Raw genomic sequence first — 18,129 nt, 5'->3', positions numbered from 1 at the left:
ACAAGCCCAAGGTGTCAGATTAAAGTTATATACCTTATTAAGTCACTCTATTTTGTTAAAATATGGACAAAATTTCCTAAAGTATACTCATGAAAAGAGAATAAATGACCCTACAGAGTAAAGAATATGACATCTTTGAACTTGTACTAATTCATTCTTAAGTATATGTTCATACTTACCATGATTTTGATATATGAGTCAATAATTATTTGAGTATAACTACATTCACATAACCCTAGTTAACCTGCCAAGAACCATAAGAACACAATCAGAAGCTATAATCCAAATAACATAAACAAAAATAGTTTTAACTAACTCAACTGAGACATAAAAGGACCTTGTTTCACTTGTACAAAAGCACCTCATGGTTTTACAGATCACTGAATTTTTGCACTTTGAAAGGGATGAACTGAATAAAGAATGTTAAGTGGTATAATTATTTCTTTTAGTCTCAATTGACAAAGACTAACTTAATTTTAATTAGCTATAGAAAAACCTGGCTTAAATACTATTGTTTCAAAGCTGAATGACATTTATCTAGATTTATATTTAATGAAACAAATAAGAAAAATAAAACTTTGACCAAAACATATTCATGCATTAATTCAATCACTGGATTTCATATTCCTTGAATATTTATATGCTTTTTGAATAAGCCTATTATTATATATCACACACTAACAAATATATCCTTTCTCAATCAAATAAATATCTATGTACACATGAATTCAGAAATTGTTTTGTTTACTCCATTGTTTAAAATTTTAGTGTTTGTTAAAATAACGCATTAGTTAAGGTATTTATATTGCCATAACTGTGTTAGTAAACAGTTAAAAAAGAGAGAAAAAACTATAATACTGTAACAGTATCCCTTATTATAACCAATTATAAATCTTAACATCTCATAAAGATTTCCTAAGTTGGTTTATGTATTTTGTTATGTGGGTTAGGGTATAATATCAATTTATTTTTGATCAGCTAGTAAAGTACAGCATGTAAACTATGATCATGCTATGCACAATCAGAAGTTTTAATAATTTATTAATAGTTACTACAAAGGTAATACAGGATAATGGTTTAGGGGGAAGGCTCTGGAATCAGACAGACCTAGATTTTGAATACTGACTCCTATATTAGCTATATAATTTTGAGCAACTGAATCTAAATTCTCCAAGATTCCCTTTCCTGCCTATAAAATTGTTAAAGCAATATGACTCACCCCCAAAGAATCTCCCTGAAGATGAAGTGGACAGGACAATGTTGTGCTCCCAGTGTTGTCATTAAAGGGTGGCTACTGTTATTTGCATTTCCACTTGATGACATATCATTTGTAAGATATTTGAAGATTCCATATCAGAAGAAAAAAATGGATTTTCTCACTGTGTCAATGGAGCACTCCACTTCTGCACTTTTGAATCACTAAAGTTTGAAAGTGCTGTAGCTAGTGAAAATGAATGCATATCTGGTACCTTGATATTTAGTCCCCACAAAATATAAGAAAGACAAATTGATTTATTTCTTACATGAAATCATATGGAAAACTTCTGGAAATATTACTATATGTGTGTTACCTACCTAGACTAGCAAATTCTAAATTTATCTTAATTAATATGGGTAATAAATTATCTATTTTGGATGGTGAAGCTATTCTTAAGCACATAGAAAATTAAGTACAATGAAACAGAGAGAACTCATTTCAAGCATCTAATTTTAAATCACAGAACACTAAATTAAGAAAAGAAGTGATGATAAAAATAAATAACTAAAAGAGCATGGGATGTTATTCAAATATGTGTTTTATTTAGGAGGGACTGCCACTTATTCTGTGTTAAAACATTAATCTATGCAACTTCTTAGTGTTTAAAGCTCTCATAGTTATTGTTTTAAATAGTAACAGATATTTTATAGTCTTTGAAGAAAATGATGATTTGAATTTTTAAAAAAATTCCAATTCAAGTAAAGAGAGAGGCTGAGACCGTTTTCTTCTGGACTCATGAAACAAGAAATCCAATCTATACAACTAGTAATAAACCTACTGGGAAACTGATAGGATAGTGGAAAAAAAAAAAACATAAAATTGGTGCAATCTATACAACCCAGTTTCAGGAAGAGAAGAAAGAGAAAAATTGCCTGAGAAATTTCAAATAAAAAGCATGTTTGATAAAATAGAAGACACATTAAAAGGAAAAAGTACCCCACAACCCAATCCGACTGAGGTAATAAGTACAAATAGTGTAGAGGATTTCCTAGCTACAGTAGGATCCCCAAAATAATAAATAGATATATAGATAGATAAGAAAGGAAAAAGAAAAAAAAAAACAAACATAAGCAACACAAGTAAGTAAAATCTAAGTAAAATCTCCAGCATGCCTGTTTTTAGAATATTATCGGAGTTCATTTTAAACTCAAACAATTCTGAATACCTCTTCTATATTTATGGCACTTAATCCAAAGCTCTTTTTAAGTAGAAATACTCACTTTGTTTGTGCTATGAATTATTGTGAAAGCATTTAGGTAATTCAATGGCCTTTGCAATTTCACAGAGACTAAGACACTAATCTTATAAATAAGAAATTTAAAGCATAACTGTTAAGATGACTTATATAACAGATATTTGAAGAAATATGGGGTTCAAATAAGTTCCAAGCAATGTAAAAAAATAAGAAGGTCTAATATAACACGTCAAGAGTCTTAATGAGTGCACTGTATTAGGAATAAGATAAAACTAGATGCAGTGAATTCTTTCATTTATGTATTCATTTTTCCAACAGCTATTTGTTGTGTCTCTATTAAATGATGTAGACACAGACGAATATATATCAATGAATAAGATGTGACATCTGCCTTAACAGAATTCAAAGAACAGTGAGACAAAAGCACATTAAAATTTCAGTGTTGTGTGGCAACAGTTATGATAGTGGTACACACAATATGCAATGAGAAGAGAGGAGAAGAGTGATTTGGAGACTGACCCAGTGGAGAAGAAAGTAGAAAGCATTTCAGGTCAAGAATTTAAGAAACAAAACAGATGAACATAGGGGAAGAGAAGGAAAAACAAGATAAAAACAGAGAGGGAGGCAAACCATAAGAGATTCTTAAATGCAGAGAACAAACTGAGGGTTGCTGGAGGGGTGTTGGGTGGATGGATGGACTAAATGGGTGATGGGAAATAAGGAGGGCACTTGTTGGGGTGAGCATTGGGTGTCATATATAAGAGACATTTATCATATATAAGATGAATCACTGGGTTCTACTCTTAAAACTAATGCTACACTATATGTCAACTAACTCAAATTGGAAGGAAGGAAGGAAGGAAGGAAGGAAGGAAGGAAGGAAGGAAGGAAGGAAGGAAGGAAGAGGAAGGAAGGAAGGAAGTGAGGGAGGGAGGAAGGAAGGAAAAATTAAGAAAGAGAAAGAAAGAAAGAAAGAAAGAAAGAAAGAAAGAAAGAAAGAAAGAAAGAAAGAAAGAAAAGTTAGTAAGGATGACATATGAAAGCAATTTATTGGTGGAGTTTGACAACTAAGTAACAATTGAAACACTTTTCTGGAGGAGCGCAATCTCTACCTTTGCCCTTGAAAATAAAGACTGCTAGGAAAATAAGAAAGACCCAAAGAGGACGATTCCTTATGTTGCTGCTCCTTAGGCCCTAAAGTTATAAGCATAAAGTGCACCCAAGCTGTAGATACAAACATGACTAATCAGGGTAAAATATGTGATAAAGAACAAAGATGCTTAGAACATTTGCATTTGGGGATTGGGGGAAGCTGACTGTTCTCAAGGGAATTCCAGTGAACAAATATAGAAGACAGTGTTTCTCTGGCACCATTTCTAATGCTGTCATATCAGGCTGCCCCCTCCTCTTTTTATCCATCAACTTCTATAAGCTCCTGGTGCTTAAGCCATTTTGTTCTTATGTCATTTTATTCTGTCTGTTAATAGTTTAGTGACATTGACAGAAACACACAGTATTTTTACTAGAACAGTATGCATGTTAGAATGCATTAGTCACTGTATGGGAAGTCAGGATGGATGGGATGGATGTGTGATGCCTCTATTGGGACAACGTAATTCCATTAGCAATTTTCAAACTGAGTTCTGTGAGAACATAACAGGTGCTTTACACACATAACACAAAGAAATGTTAGCAATATTTTCCTCTTTAGTGGATTTTAAACCCGAGAAGAAAAAAATGTATTCATATTTCTACAGCTAGGCTTATTCCATAATGTTTATCCTTTTCAGAAATGGTTCCATTCTTGATAAATTCCAAGATGCAGTCTGCAAAATCACCCAATGCACTTACTTGTTACTTTTGTTCATTGATGTATCAGAAGCATTTACCGACTAACCGGCAATCTATGTTGAAAATGAAAAGCTAGATCCAGTGCTTTTCAAATTGTAATAGAAACAGAAAAGACAAAATTTGGACATTTCACTATGGAGATGATATAAGCAGCTTTGTTTCTAAAGAAAAAAAAAACTATATAAGATGAATCCCTGAATGATTTGAGAGTACCCAAAATGTACAGTTCTAATTTTCCCATCTGCTACAAAATAATTATAGAAAATGGCATTTTTATATTATGTTTCAATGATAATAAAATGTATTTGAACATACATACATACATATATATTATATATGCATACATACATGTACATATACACGATGCTATATCTGGTTTGTTAACCTCACACTTAATATTACTATGATATATGATAGAGACATAGAATAATGTTCTCATTTTAAATGTGATATTTTAAAATGTTATTTTATTTTATTTTAGAGAAGGAGAGGGAAAGAGCATACAAGCGGGGGAGAGGGGCAGAGGGAGAGAGCAACCAACTGAATCTTAAGCAGGCTCCACACTCAGCGTGGAGCCCAATGTGGGGCCCATCCTACAATCCTGGGATCATGACCTGACCAGAAATTGACCTACTGAGCTACCCAGGCTCCTCAAAGATGACATTTTTAAGCTGAGTATTATATTAAAAAATGCAAAATGAAAGGTATTTCTCTTCATCATTACTTTGTATTTTTCTTCTTGTTGTTTTAATGTTTATTCATTTCTGAAAGAGAGACAGAGTGCATATAGGGGAGAGTCAGAGAGGAAGGGAGACACAGAATCCATGGCAGCCTCTAGGCTCTGAGCCAGCACAGAGCCTTATATGGGGCCTGAACCCACGAACTGCGAGTTCATGACCTGAGCTGTAGTCAGACACTTAAGTGACTGAGCCATCCAAACGTCCTGTACTTTTTATTCTTAATCAGATAAAGTTTTTTATATTTCTGTTTCATCCACTTGTAAAGTAAGATCATTAATAAAATGAAATTGTTTATTATATCTATGAGTGTATGCATAATACCATTTTACTTCAAATTTAATTGGTGCATTAAATTATACCTCATGATTTACTGTGCATTATACCTCATGATTTACTGCTGACATTTGGGTACCTATCTTAATTTTTAAATTGTTCCATAATTACTGAGTTTGGAAAAACTTTGATCTAAACAGCCAAAGCATTTCTTCTTGAATGTTACAGCAAATATCAGTAAAAAAATACTTTATTTTATTTATTGTATCTAATTTGGTCCACATGACTCATTCTGGCCTGTGGAATGATGTGTGCATTCCTGAGCAAGGTGGTTAAGTATCCAATGTAGCTTCTCCATGCTATTTCCTTTTTATCACTGGCAGGTAACAACAGACATGCTGATGTTAAAGCCACAAGATCACTGAACCACAAAATCGATGCAATCTGGGGTCCTGAGTTGTGTGGAGGAGGTTTTATGAACCTCATCAAACTGTGAAGTGAGAAATGAACTTTATTGTGCTAAATCACTGAGATTTGAGGGTTGTTTGTTACATCAGTTAGTGTACCCTAATGAAAAAATGTAACTTATGATTATTAAATACTATTATTTTTAAATACTGTTAGAAGTGAATGAGATTTTCAGCTGTTTTTGCCATAAGAGATGGCCCACAGCACGTAGAAAAAGGCCATTCTTCATTAATAATATGCTGTTCTAAGTAAAGTCACCTTAACAACTTCAAATTACCCATTAGTTTATTTACTCCTCTCAGTAGCCTTAATGGGCGGGTAGTATCATTTCCCTCCATTTTAGAGGATTAAAATAGGACTTAGAGTCATCACTTTTTTCTCTTGTTTGCACAAAGATAAGTATCGAGAATAAACTCACAACTTCTCATACCAAACTCCATGCTCTTCCATTAAGGTGTTTCCTTTACATAGTCTATAATGGCGTCTACACACACGTGTACATACACACACTGCAAAGCAATGACTATAGTAAGAACATGTATATGTTCATTTCAAGTGAAGATATATATTACTCTCTGACCAGAATGTTGTCAGAAATTGCAAAAACTGAGATTCTCACAATTCTGTGATGTACTCAAACGTGGCCTTTCTGAGAACATGCATTCACTGACCACACACTGATAAGAGGGTTTCGATATATATATATACATAATATATAATATATAATATATAATATATAATATATAATATATAAAAAAAAATATTTTTTTTAGTTTCTTTTTGGTTTTCTGATTCCTTTTCCTAAATGGTATTTATTTCAATCCCTAATGACAATCCTCTTTCAAGAATCTCTAACTTGATAATAACAATAAAAGCCTCAAGATAAATGAGCTAATATTCTTTTCCTCCATGTCATGGAAATAAGTCCAAAACCTAAACATAATAATATTGGGTTTAAAATTAGGACTTCAATAGACAGAGAGCTTTGTTACACTCCTAACTTTAAAAAAATAGCTATTAGAGGCAACAATAATAGATTTTAAAATCATGACAAAGTGAGAAAAGCCATTCAAAAAGTTGGTTGGAGGATTTCTCTTGAATGAGAAAGAAAAATATGGAATTGAATCATGTTTAAAAATTAATATTTAGCAAAATTACTTTGGGATACTGATTTTTCCCCCTATGGCTGAAATGACAGCTTAACTGGGAATCACTTCACAGAAAGATAAAAGTGAGAGAGAAACTACGTCATTTTGTATTGCTGGATCAGACCACAGTCTCAGTCTCATGCCACAGTACCTTGAATTGGGACTATTTTTGAAAATGCCATTCTTCCTCAGACCTTATCTGTTGTGACCTCAAAAAAAAGGTCCAAAGTAATTTCAACTTTCATATCTCCCTATACTTTCACATTCTCTCTTCCTTTCACCTATGCATCTTGAAAAAGCAGTATATTCCAGGAATCCCATTTACTTACTAGTCACTCCTTTAAATCTGTATACTTTGTCTTCTTCCATTACTTCTTTAACAACTGCTTTCAAATACTTAGCAGTCATGTTTTTTTTTAATTATCCACCTTTTAAAATTTTCTGTGTCATTACAAGTTGCTAATTACCTGCTCCTTCAAGTGCTTTAAATTTCAGGTATATTATTAAAAAAACAAAAACAAAAACCTGTTTCTCTGAATGCTCCATCTCACTCTTTGTCGGGTCTCATTTACTGCCCCCATCTTCATGATGGACACAGTCCTTGAGCTTGCCTTTTCACTCTATAGTGCCCTTCCACTCATGTCTTACCTGTTTATATTCCTACTTACCCTAATTTTACCTCTATTCAAAACTGATCTTTGGTTCTAGTTCCAAGTTTTTCTTGAAACACAGATTGACAGGTGTTTACTTGTGTTTAAAATGTGCAAAGGAGGGTCTACTGAATCCTACATCTGTTGGGCTAAAATTCAACCTCATAATTATATCCCATAAGCCAACTCTTCTCTTTATTTCCCTTTCTTCCAATTGTTTAGACATGTTCGGAATATGTGTATATATAGATTTATTTATTTATTTATTTATTTATTTATTTATTTATTTAAAAATGCATTTATTCATGTAATTAGTGTCTCCACATATTTCTCACTTCAACTTCCTTCTTCCCATTCTCACTGGGAACATGCTAAGTTAGGCCCTCATTGTACTATATTTGTAAGAGCAAATCTGCTCTGCTCACAGTTACTTTATATCCTTCTGGACTTCGTTCTTTGACTAATGAATTTTCCTATTATAATTCATTCAGATATATGCTCCTAGATTAATAGAAGCACATATCTGCTCTAGCCTCTCTTGTTCAAAATTGATCTCCATGTCCTCCCAAACTAAGATTTAACTTTTCAAACTAGGGTTTATTTTTTTATTTTTTTATTTTTTTTATTTTTATTTATTTTTAAGAGAGAGAGTACAAGCAGGGGAGAGGCAGAGAGAGAGAGAGAGAGAGAGAGAGAGGGAGACACAGAATCCGAAGCAGGCTCCAGGCTCCGAGCTGTCAGCACAGAGCCCGACGTGGGGCTTGAACTCACAAACCATGAGATCCTGACCTGAGCCAAAGTCTGCCACTTAACTGACTGAGCCACCCAGGCTCCCCTCAAACTAGTGTTTAAAATGATTCCCAATACTCTCAGAAGTTCCTTTATAATCATATCCCACCTTTTTGGTAAGTTTCAGTCAATCAAGACAATTGTGCATTCCCCAAATATGCTCTAGACCTTTCCACTCCTGCTAGGTCTACAACCTCCATCTGGGAAACACCATTCTAGTTCATTCCTTTGAAAACCTTAATCATCCTGTAAGATGTAACTCAAAGGAGTTTTAATGCATAACTTTTTTCTATCCTTGCCAAAGGCTATTTGAAAACCTTCTTCCTTGAATAAAGCATTTATTTTGTACTTATTTCCCTTATGATCTGTACATTAGTTCAATCAAACAATGGAAACTTCCTGTGAATTTGTCTTTCCCTAAGAAGTTAAAACTTTCTTGTGGACAGGCATTATAATAATTGTCTTTGTATTCCTCAAGTGCTTAGCATAATATCTTACTCTTTAAAAAAGTTTCATTTATACAGAAGAGCATCAAAGTAAGATACTATTTTAGAAATAATTGAAATACCAAAGTGTCTAAATATATATTCTTGAGAGTATATATGGGGCTGATTGGGATGCAGTTAAAACTTGCATGAAGTTAGATAATCAAAAAGCAAACTCACCCTGAGGAAGCATAGTAAGTAGGTAAGTTTTCAGCTGGTGAAAAAATAAGGAAATAAAATCTTGGTAAATTATATCTTGTCAACTTAGTTTTCAACAGTGCCATGGATTTCTAATGCACAGTTAAATCACAGAACCTAACTCCAGGGATACCTGGGTAGCTCAGTTGGTTAGGCGTCCAACTCTTGATTTTGGCTCAGGTCATGATCCCATGGTTTGTGAGACTGAGCCCCACAGCAGGCTCTGTGCTGACAGTGCAGAACCTGCTGGGGATCCTCTCTCTCTCCCTCTCTCTCTGCCCCTCCCCAGCTCATACTCTCTCTCTCTCTCTCTCTCTCTCTCTCTCTCTCTCTCTCTATCTCTCTCTGTCTCTCTCAAAAATAAATAAGTAAATATTGAAAAATGAAACTAATTCCAAATATTTTTTTCTGGTTTAAGTAAGACAATACAAAGCTACACAAAACTCTCTCTCTCTCTCTCTCTCTCTATATATATATATATATATGCATGTATATACAGTGTAATATAAAGATGTAATGCCTTGATGAAAGACTTTTTAAAAATAAAGGAAGTACTATATTATCAATACTGTAAAACCTTCTCTATGAAAAATTATAGAAGATGATTTTGTGCTTCTAAGAAGTAAGCATACAAAGAAATAAATACGCTAAGCAGGTTCCAAAATGGCTCCCCTAGTGATTCCTATCTTCTAGTATTCACATCTTTATGTAGACATTTCCAAATTGTACCAGAGTTGTTCGGTGTGACTAGTAGTACGTAGCTGAAGTGACAGTATGTCATTTCCTAGATTAAGTTATAAAAGACAATGGCTTCCATCTCAGATATGCTCATTCTTTTTTGCCCTTTCACTCTGGGAGAAGCAATCTCCTATGTTGTAAGTAGTCCTGAGTAAGGTCTTCATGAGTAGGAATTGAAGCTTCCCGCCAAACACCAGTGAGGATATTTAGGCCTATGACAAACTGAAGCCTGCCATCAACCATGTGAATAAGCTTGGAAGCACTGTTTGAGCCTTGAGATGACTGTAGCCTCTGCAATCTTGTGAGAAACCCTGAGCCAAACCAACCAGCCAAACTACACCCAGACCACTAACCCTCAGGTACTATGTGAGAAAATAAATATTGGAGGATACTTTGTTATGAAGCACAGAATGCATTCACAGAAATTTTGCCATTAAGCCTATTTAAAATAAAAGTAATAATGTACATCTTAAAATGATTTTGTTGACTACAAATTTAATTTACTACCTTAATGAAATATCCTCAAAATAAACATTTACATTATACAAATTTAGCCTTTATTTAATAAAAACAATTTCAACCCCTTACTTCTAAAGATTTGACTTCTTGGCTCTCATAAAACCTTAACAATTGTGGGTTATTTTTCTTTTCCTTGAATATAAAATGTTTTGAGGCTGCATCTGGCTCCTGCTCTCACAGCCACTGCAGTAAACTGAAGTCCATAGAGAAGACGCTGGGGCAAGTGAGATGCCAGACAGGCACTCGATGACTCTGCCTCTCTGAGGAAAATAATTAAACATGGGCAAAGGAAATCCTAAGAAGCCAAAAGGCAAAATGTCATCATACACATTCTTTGTGCAAACTTTCCAGGAAGAGCACCCAGATGTTTCAGTCAACTTCTCCGAGTTTTCGAAGGAGTGCTCGGAGAGCTGGAAGACCATGTCTGCTCAAGAGAAAGGAAACTTTGAAGACATGGCAAAGGCAGACAAGGCCCATTATGAAAGAGGATATGAAAACATATCCCACCTAAAGGGGAAACAAAAAACAGAAGTCCTAAGATCCTAATGCACCCAATGTACCCCTTTGGCCTTTTTCTTGTTTTCTTCTGCATATCGCCCCAAAATCAAAGGAGGACGTTCTGGCTTCTCCATTGGTGATGTTGCAAAGAAAATGGGAGAGATGTGGAATAACTCTGCCACAGATGACAAGCAGCCTCACAAAGAAGGCTGCTGAGCTGAAGGTAAAATACGAAAAGGGTATTGCTGCATTTGGAGCTGAAGGAAAGCCTGATGCAGCAAAAAAAAGAGTTGTCAAGGTTGAAAAAAAAAACAAGGAAAAGAAAGAAGAGGAGAAAAAGTAGGAAGATGAAGATGATGAATAAGTTGGTTCTAGCTCAGTTCTTTTTTCTTGTCCATAAAGCATTTAACCCCCTGTAACCAACACGTTCCTATTAAAGAAAAAAATTGAAATGTAAGCCTGTGTAAGATTTATTTTTAAACTGTAAGGTATCTTTTTTTTTGTATAGTTAGCACACTACCAAATGTGACTTTAGATAGCCCTGTCCTGGTGATATTTTCAGTAGCCACTAACCCTGCCTGGAACAGTGTGGGGGGTGGAAACTGGCATGGAAATTTACACAGGTTCATGTTGGTGCATAGCACGAATTAGTTGTATATTGGGATAGTAGTGTTTTCATATTCAGTTGTCTTTGAGGCAGCTTACAGGAAATAATTGGTGTTCTGTTAACTGAATACCACCCTGCAATGGCAACAACAAAAAAAGTTGCAGCTGTTATGCTGACATTCTGAATGCTTTTAAGTAAATACAATTTTTCTATTAGTGAAAAATAAATAAAATGTTTTAAGGATTTGGCTCTATTTACTCTAGTGTTTCTCAAAATAAGGATTCTAGGTAAGTTTCAATGTCTAAGTGAAGATCAGAAATACAGAATTTTCAATAGCTCTTTAGGCATAACAGTAGTGAGCCACAGGTCATATGAAGATAAAATAGATTCTTCTTCCCAGATTCCTTTCTTGTGTTTTCTTAAACTCAGTTTTTAGATTTGCTACAGGCCAAAGACAGACCGTAAGTTTTTCTTCTCCATGATTCTATGAATCTTGTTATTTATTTTTCTTTCCAGCACTGTTATAGGAATCCTCACAGTGGGTCAGATCATAGAATTTTAAAAAGTCATTTATTAATAAATTTTTATATAAATCAACATTATGATATATCCATCACTATGCCAAAGATTTATCTTAAAAAATGCTTAGAAAATTAAAAACCACTTTTAATTTAATTTTACCTTAATTTTAATCTTTAAAATCTTGTATTTTTGCTAGTAAAATATAAATGTATAGTATATATCAAAGAAATCAATCTTGGTATATTTTCTCTCCTGCAGCAATGCAGATAATTGGCTTCATCAATCTAAATGATGCTATAATACTAGGATTTGATTAATGTCAATATCAGATACTTTACAATTTGTATATATAAAAATAAATTTTAACTAAATTCATTATATGCAATATTGTTTCACGTTTATAAATAGAGAATACCTTCTTTAGAAAAAAGACAAACTTTTTGTATTATTTTTATATTTTATGCAAATGCATATAAAATATTTAAATGGCTGAAAGTGAAAATCAAGTGAATCTTTAAGTATTGTAGAATGTTTCATGTGATCACCTAATTTATTTTAAATAAACATAAGTCTCTTGCATGTTGTAAAAAATATATAAAGATATACATATAAATATTTAATATATATACACATATATGTATATATAAATATTCATAATATACAATAATATATAATATAATATATAAATATTTATAAATATGAGTATTTACTATATATACATATATACATATACATTTAAATTTCACATATGCTCTTTTGTATTGTGAATAATGAAAATTTTAGGCAGCTGAAAAAATTAATTGATGATAATAACGATTTTAGAAATAAATGCTAAACCATATTAGGTAAAAAAAAAGCCTTGCAAAGAGTTAAACACTGAGTAAAGAAACTAGAAAAGCCTTCATGTTTACTACAGGAAATATACCATTAATGTTGTCAGAGCCCAAGTACAGATTAACCACCATCATTTCTAAACGTTGACTATAACAAAGATAGATGTAACAATGTCTTCATGCTTTGCATCCAAACTACGCATAATTAAGTCATGGCTGAAAAATGATTTTTGCTTTTCTCCCGTTAAAAGATAAAGAAAAACATACTCTTCGCCATTATATGTCAATGGCTAAACTTGTCTTTTTAGTAGAGTTTAAGACAAGAGTCAAATCAATAATTTAATCTTTTACAGCTGAATATACTCTACATGTAAACAGTATTTCCACTCAAAACAAGCATGTGATGGGCTTCCATTCATTTAAAATTCTCTGCGCTCCTTCTCTGATAGAAGATTACTAAATTCTACTTAATCTTTGGAGAACAAAAATAATGCTTATTTTTGTCTGTTTGTTTTTTGTATATCTTACTTCCAAAATACATTACTACATTCTGCAACAGACTACATGGAATTCATATGTTCATTATTGTTTTAGGTTATATAATTATTTCTGATGCTATATGTGATTTCACACTCAAGAACCTTAATCTTATCCATAATTAATTCTGAAGTGTGTGCCATAATCTTCCATCAAAATCCTTCCTGTAAGCGAATGATAGATGGAACCTTACCTCAATAATTTAAAAATATACTATTTGAATAAAACATCCTGCTAACTGGTGCAGGGAACAAAGAGATAAATAGACGTATACAACCTTATGAACTACAATGACACATGAATCAAATAGATTGGTAACTATACCAATTGCAGGTAAGAATAGTAATGCCAAAAGTGGCATAAGCAGTGTGATTTTGGAAAATTGAAGATGAAAAATGTTTCAGGAAGCTTACAAGAAAATCCCCAACATTTTTGCAATGTCCATAATAATATGAATTAGCTAGTATATTTAGGAAGAAAGAAATTATCCACTATTTAAAACACGTATGGCAGTCTTTAAATTCTGCCACAGGAAGGGAAAAACAAAAATAAGTCAAAGTCAACCCTAAGCAAGGAGACTTTCAGGTATATAAAGATTTTTTTTTCTTTTTATCCTCAAGGCAAATTTAATACCAAGAATTGATAGCATTCTAAGTGCTTGGAATCAGGAGGTACATTATTTTACTTCACCTTCACTGTCAGTAATAGAATCATGGAATATTAGTGGTAGAAGTACTCTTATAACTTAACATAATTTGAGGTGGCTTCAGTTCTTCTGTTCATTTCATAGTGCGGACACCAGTGTATAATAAAATGCAGAGTTGGGATTCCTGGATTATGCATTCTATTTACTGTATCAAGCATCCTGTTAAGTTTCCATTTTCTTGTTGTTTTATTAGGTTAGTTTAACCTCATTTTTGTGCTACCTTCATGTGTTTTGTAACCTATATTCTTTTATATGTAAATTTTAGTAAATTTACAATTCTCATGTGATAATATATTGGGATGTTGGGCTGTTTCAACAAATTCTACTCATTATTCAACTTTCACTAATACCTAAAACTCTTTAGTGATCTTTACATTTTAAAGAAAGTTTTCAATTATTTTCTTCAAAATCCCTGTTGGGACACCTTCTATTTACCAACATGATGAGGGGTTCTCATAAGAAAAATGAAACTCTAAGTTAGTTTTCTTTTGTTAAGGGTCCACAACTCATTCTATGACTTTTGGAGGGTTGAGATAATGAATATAGTATCTTTTAATGTTGTTTATCTGATAATGAATTTTAAATTAGAATAAGATATTACCAAGGCCTGAGAATTGGTATTTAAATAAGTGATGGGTATTAAGGAGTGCACTTGTTGTGATGACCACTGCGTGTTGTATATAAGTGTTGAATTTCTACACCTCAAACTAATATTACACTTTAGGTCAACTAACAGGAATTTTAAATATAAACTAAAAAATGAAATAAATGACGTGATTGGAATCAATATCATCTGGCCTTGTCTTCTTATTTTACACATGAAGATCAGAGTGGTTAAGTGAATTACCCAAAGCTACACATTTAGGTAGTTATAATTCTGGAATTACAACATTGACTTCTGACTTCCTCTTGAACTATGACTTCAGTAGTTCCCCCATTCAGATAAAATCTATCTTCCACTCAGATGGCATCACTCACAGATAATTATTATATATTGCTCTCTAGTAATCTTTTGAAGCCACTTCCATCTCTGGTTGTCTGAGTCGGGGAGGGATTAAAAATATCAGACTAGAGAAGACCTATATACTGGAAGAGATGACAAACCTTAGGAGAGAAAGTTTAGGCCCACTTACTCTCAATCTCTCTGTGCAGTCTACAATCTGAGTTAAATGTTTGTGACATCTACTTTGATTTAGTCATGCAGATACACTAGAAATGTTTATACAAGCAATGGAAGCTACAACTATGGGCATCCCAACAATGAATTTCACCAACTTCATATTATCTTTTCCCCTAATCATGGTTACTACCTTCCTTGCTCCTTTCTTTGCTACCCTTTATCTGAAATGCAGACTAAAATTCTCATTTGCTGTACCTCATTCAGGTTCATCTCCACTCTACAAGTACAGAGATGGAAAATGTGAGCCTAAGCCTACTTTTCTTGGTACCTTAAAAAAATGACATATGTACAAGGACATAGGACACTTTCTGTATATTAAAAAATATGCTTTAATTGTCTTTAATTCTTTGTTTCCCTTTTCAACTCTTGAAGTCAATTAATGATTTCTCTTTTTGTTATTATGTATGTCCTCTTTTTTCTTTTCCCTTTGATTTCTACATCTGTCTCTTCTCTGCTGCTACTTACCTATAGTTTTTTGTTGTTGTTTCTTTTTCTCATCGATATAATGAAAACTACACTTTCAACACTTCCCAGTGAAGTTTAAAACCTTGTCAGGCAATAAGACTAGAATAATTAGGCCCAGTATGCAGCTGAGTAAGAAGGATCCTTAATTAGAACCAAATATGGAAAGCTAAATGTAAAATAGAAGATAATTCAACATCCAACTGAAAATTGAATGAGTGTATTGTGATCATGGTATCAGATGAGACCATATGTGACTGCGAATAAAGTGGATATGCTCGGATATGCTTTTCTTTCACATCTAAATTTTCAAAATAAAATAAAAAAATCATATATATATATAATTTTATAATAAATATAAGAAGTAATAGAAACATTCACACATGAATAATTTTGGTAGGAACTAGCTATGTGGTCTCTTATCTCATTACATCATTTGAAAATTAACAGAAGTAAATTTTGGAATTGGTACCCTCTGCACACATACTTTGTATGCACTAATGACAGCATCTTAGATACCTGAACCAGCTGATCTCAGAAACATGGATTCTTGCTAGATTCATTCCTTTCAGACAGCTATATAGAAATATTTATCCATTCTGAAATCTGCTGGAATATCCAACCCTACTTTCAAATTCGCAGAAATTCTGCATTTCCATTAGCTCATGTGACAAAGCCAGCTAGACGAGTAACTGCCATCATGCCCTTCCATTTCAGTTCTTACCATAAGTGTTTTCCTAACACAGAGCTGTCATATCACTCACTTGCTTTTAACAGTATTGATGGCGAGTCAATAAACACCAAATTTGTTCGTATTGCATGAGACACCAACAAAATGGCCAGCCTCACTTCTAGCTGCACGTGCTAAGTTCCATCATATTTAGGAATTTTATGGTATTTTTTGAGTTTGTATTCAGGGCTTTACACTTGCTGCTATTTATTTTCTCTAACTAGCTAATTCTACACATTATTTTAGTATGTCACATTCTGTGTAAAGCATTCCCTCAGAGAGATTTAAACTCTACATCCTTTAAACACTTCCATTCTACTACTATCACATTCAAATTAATAAATTTCTTTATATGTTCCTATATATTGTTAATGAATTTTGGACATTGGCCCATATGTGGCCCTCTGTTTTTGTAAATAAAGTTTTGTATTATCTTAGTTGTACACATTTGTTTACATATTATCTATGGATGCTTTTGTACAAAAGTGGAGATATTGAATAGCTGCCACAGAAACTATAATATATAATAGAATCCTACAATATTCACTATCTGTCCCTGTTCAGGAAAAGCTTACTGACCGCTGCACTAGATTTGGACATTCTTAAATAAGATATACTGTGCCACACACTAATCTTTCTGTATTCATAAGCTTTCAAAGCACCTGAGTAGGGGATACAAATATTGTTAAATGAATGGGTTTTTCTTGATCTTTTCCCATATTTCTTAGTATTTTATTTATAGCTCTTCTCACAAAAGAGGTATTGTCATGAAGAAATTGAATGATTCTAGTATTCCAATGTAGAGTTAGCACTAATTACATGCACAATAAATATGTGGAAATAATTAATTTGATTAAACTTGCAAATCTAAGCAACATGTTATTGGACACTAATTGGCAGATGGAATACTTTATGGGATACTTGATGCAAGGATGTATGATGGCCAAGATGCAGTAAGAGAAATCAGGTTGCTAATTTCAGAAACACTAGGGAACGTACATATTTAAACAGAGGAGACAAAGTGAAATCATGGCATGGGTGACTTCCTTTTTATATTTTATCTTTTTAATATTTTTAGTATTATAACAGGTTCTTTACAATTATTAAACATCCTCAAAACTAACTTTGAAATGTAGTGGAGAAGCTAAGATTAAGTATCTCAGTGTACACATATTAGCGTGGCACTCAGTAAATATTATTTTTATCCTCCACAAAGGTTAATTGAACCAGGGATAACCAAATCAGGCATGTATTTCCATCCTTGACCATGTTCCTGGCATTTATTATGAAGACACACCCAGAGATCTAGGTATAGGAATTGCCTTTTAAAAACTTAGACTTCAAGAAATTTCATTTTTTCTCCAAACTAGAATAAGTCATATATTTAATTGCAATGCAAAGAAAAACATTTCCTACCTTACCTTATGTACTTTTTCACATACCACTAGAAAGAAACTAAAGAAATAAGAAACTCTTTTTTCTCCAGGTTTGCAGACATTCTGTCTGACAGTGAATGTGATCTAAGGTTGTGTGGCTCAAAAGCCAATGTAGTTGCCAAAGTGCTTTCCCCACTGGGCACACACAAAATATGCTCTTTGATTATAATCTTCATCCCTCTTTTCAAGACTTGTTTCTGTTCATAACTCTTTGGGCCTTAGAGTCAATTCAAGTTTGTTTTCAAGCAAAGAATATTCCTTAAAGCTGCAAGCAAGGTTGATCTGCTGGCTGCTTCGATTTCACAG

At 33.1% G+C, this 18,129-nt stretch overlaps 1 protein-coding gene and 1 pseudogene across 3 annotated transcripts in view; one reads left to right on the top strand and one right to left on the bottom strand.

The window, feature by feature from the left end:
• The window catches only part of CADM2 (cell adhesion molecule 2), a 1,087,048-nt gene that overhangs the window by 1,019,529 nt on the left and 49,390 nt on the right, over nucleotides 1-18,129 (bottom strand). The window lies entirely within an intron of this gene.
• LOC121036100 (high mobility group protein B1-like) lies at nucleotides 9,670-11,285 on the top strand (annotated as a pseudogene).

This window comes from Herpailurus yagouaroundi, unplaced genomic scaffold (genome assembly GCF_014898765.1).
Source record: "Herpailurus yagouaroundi ecotype Mexico unplaced genomic scaffold, PumYag 162, whole genome shotgun sequence".
NCBI classification, from domain to species: Eukaryota; Metazoa; Chordata; class Mammalia; order Carnivora; family Felidae; genus Herpailurus; species Herpailurus yagouaroundi.
The sequence above is the reverse complement of the archived record's forward strand: the minus strand, read 5'-3'. Positions and strand labels throughout refer to the sequence as shown.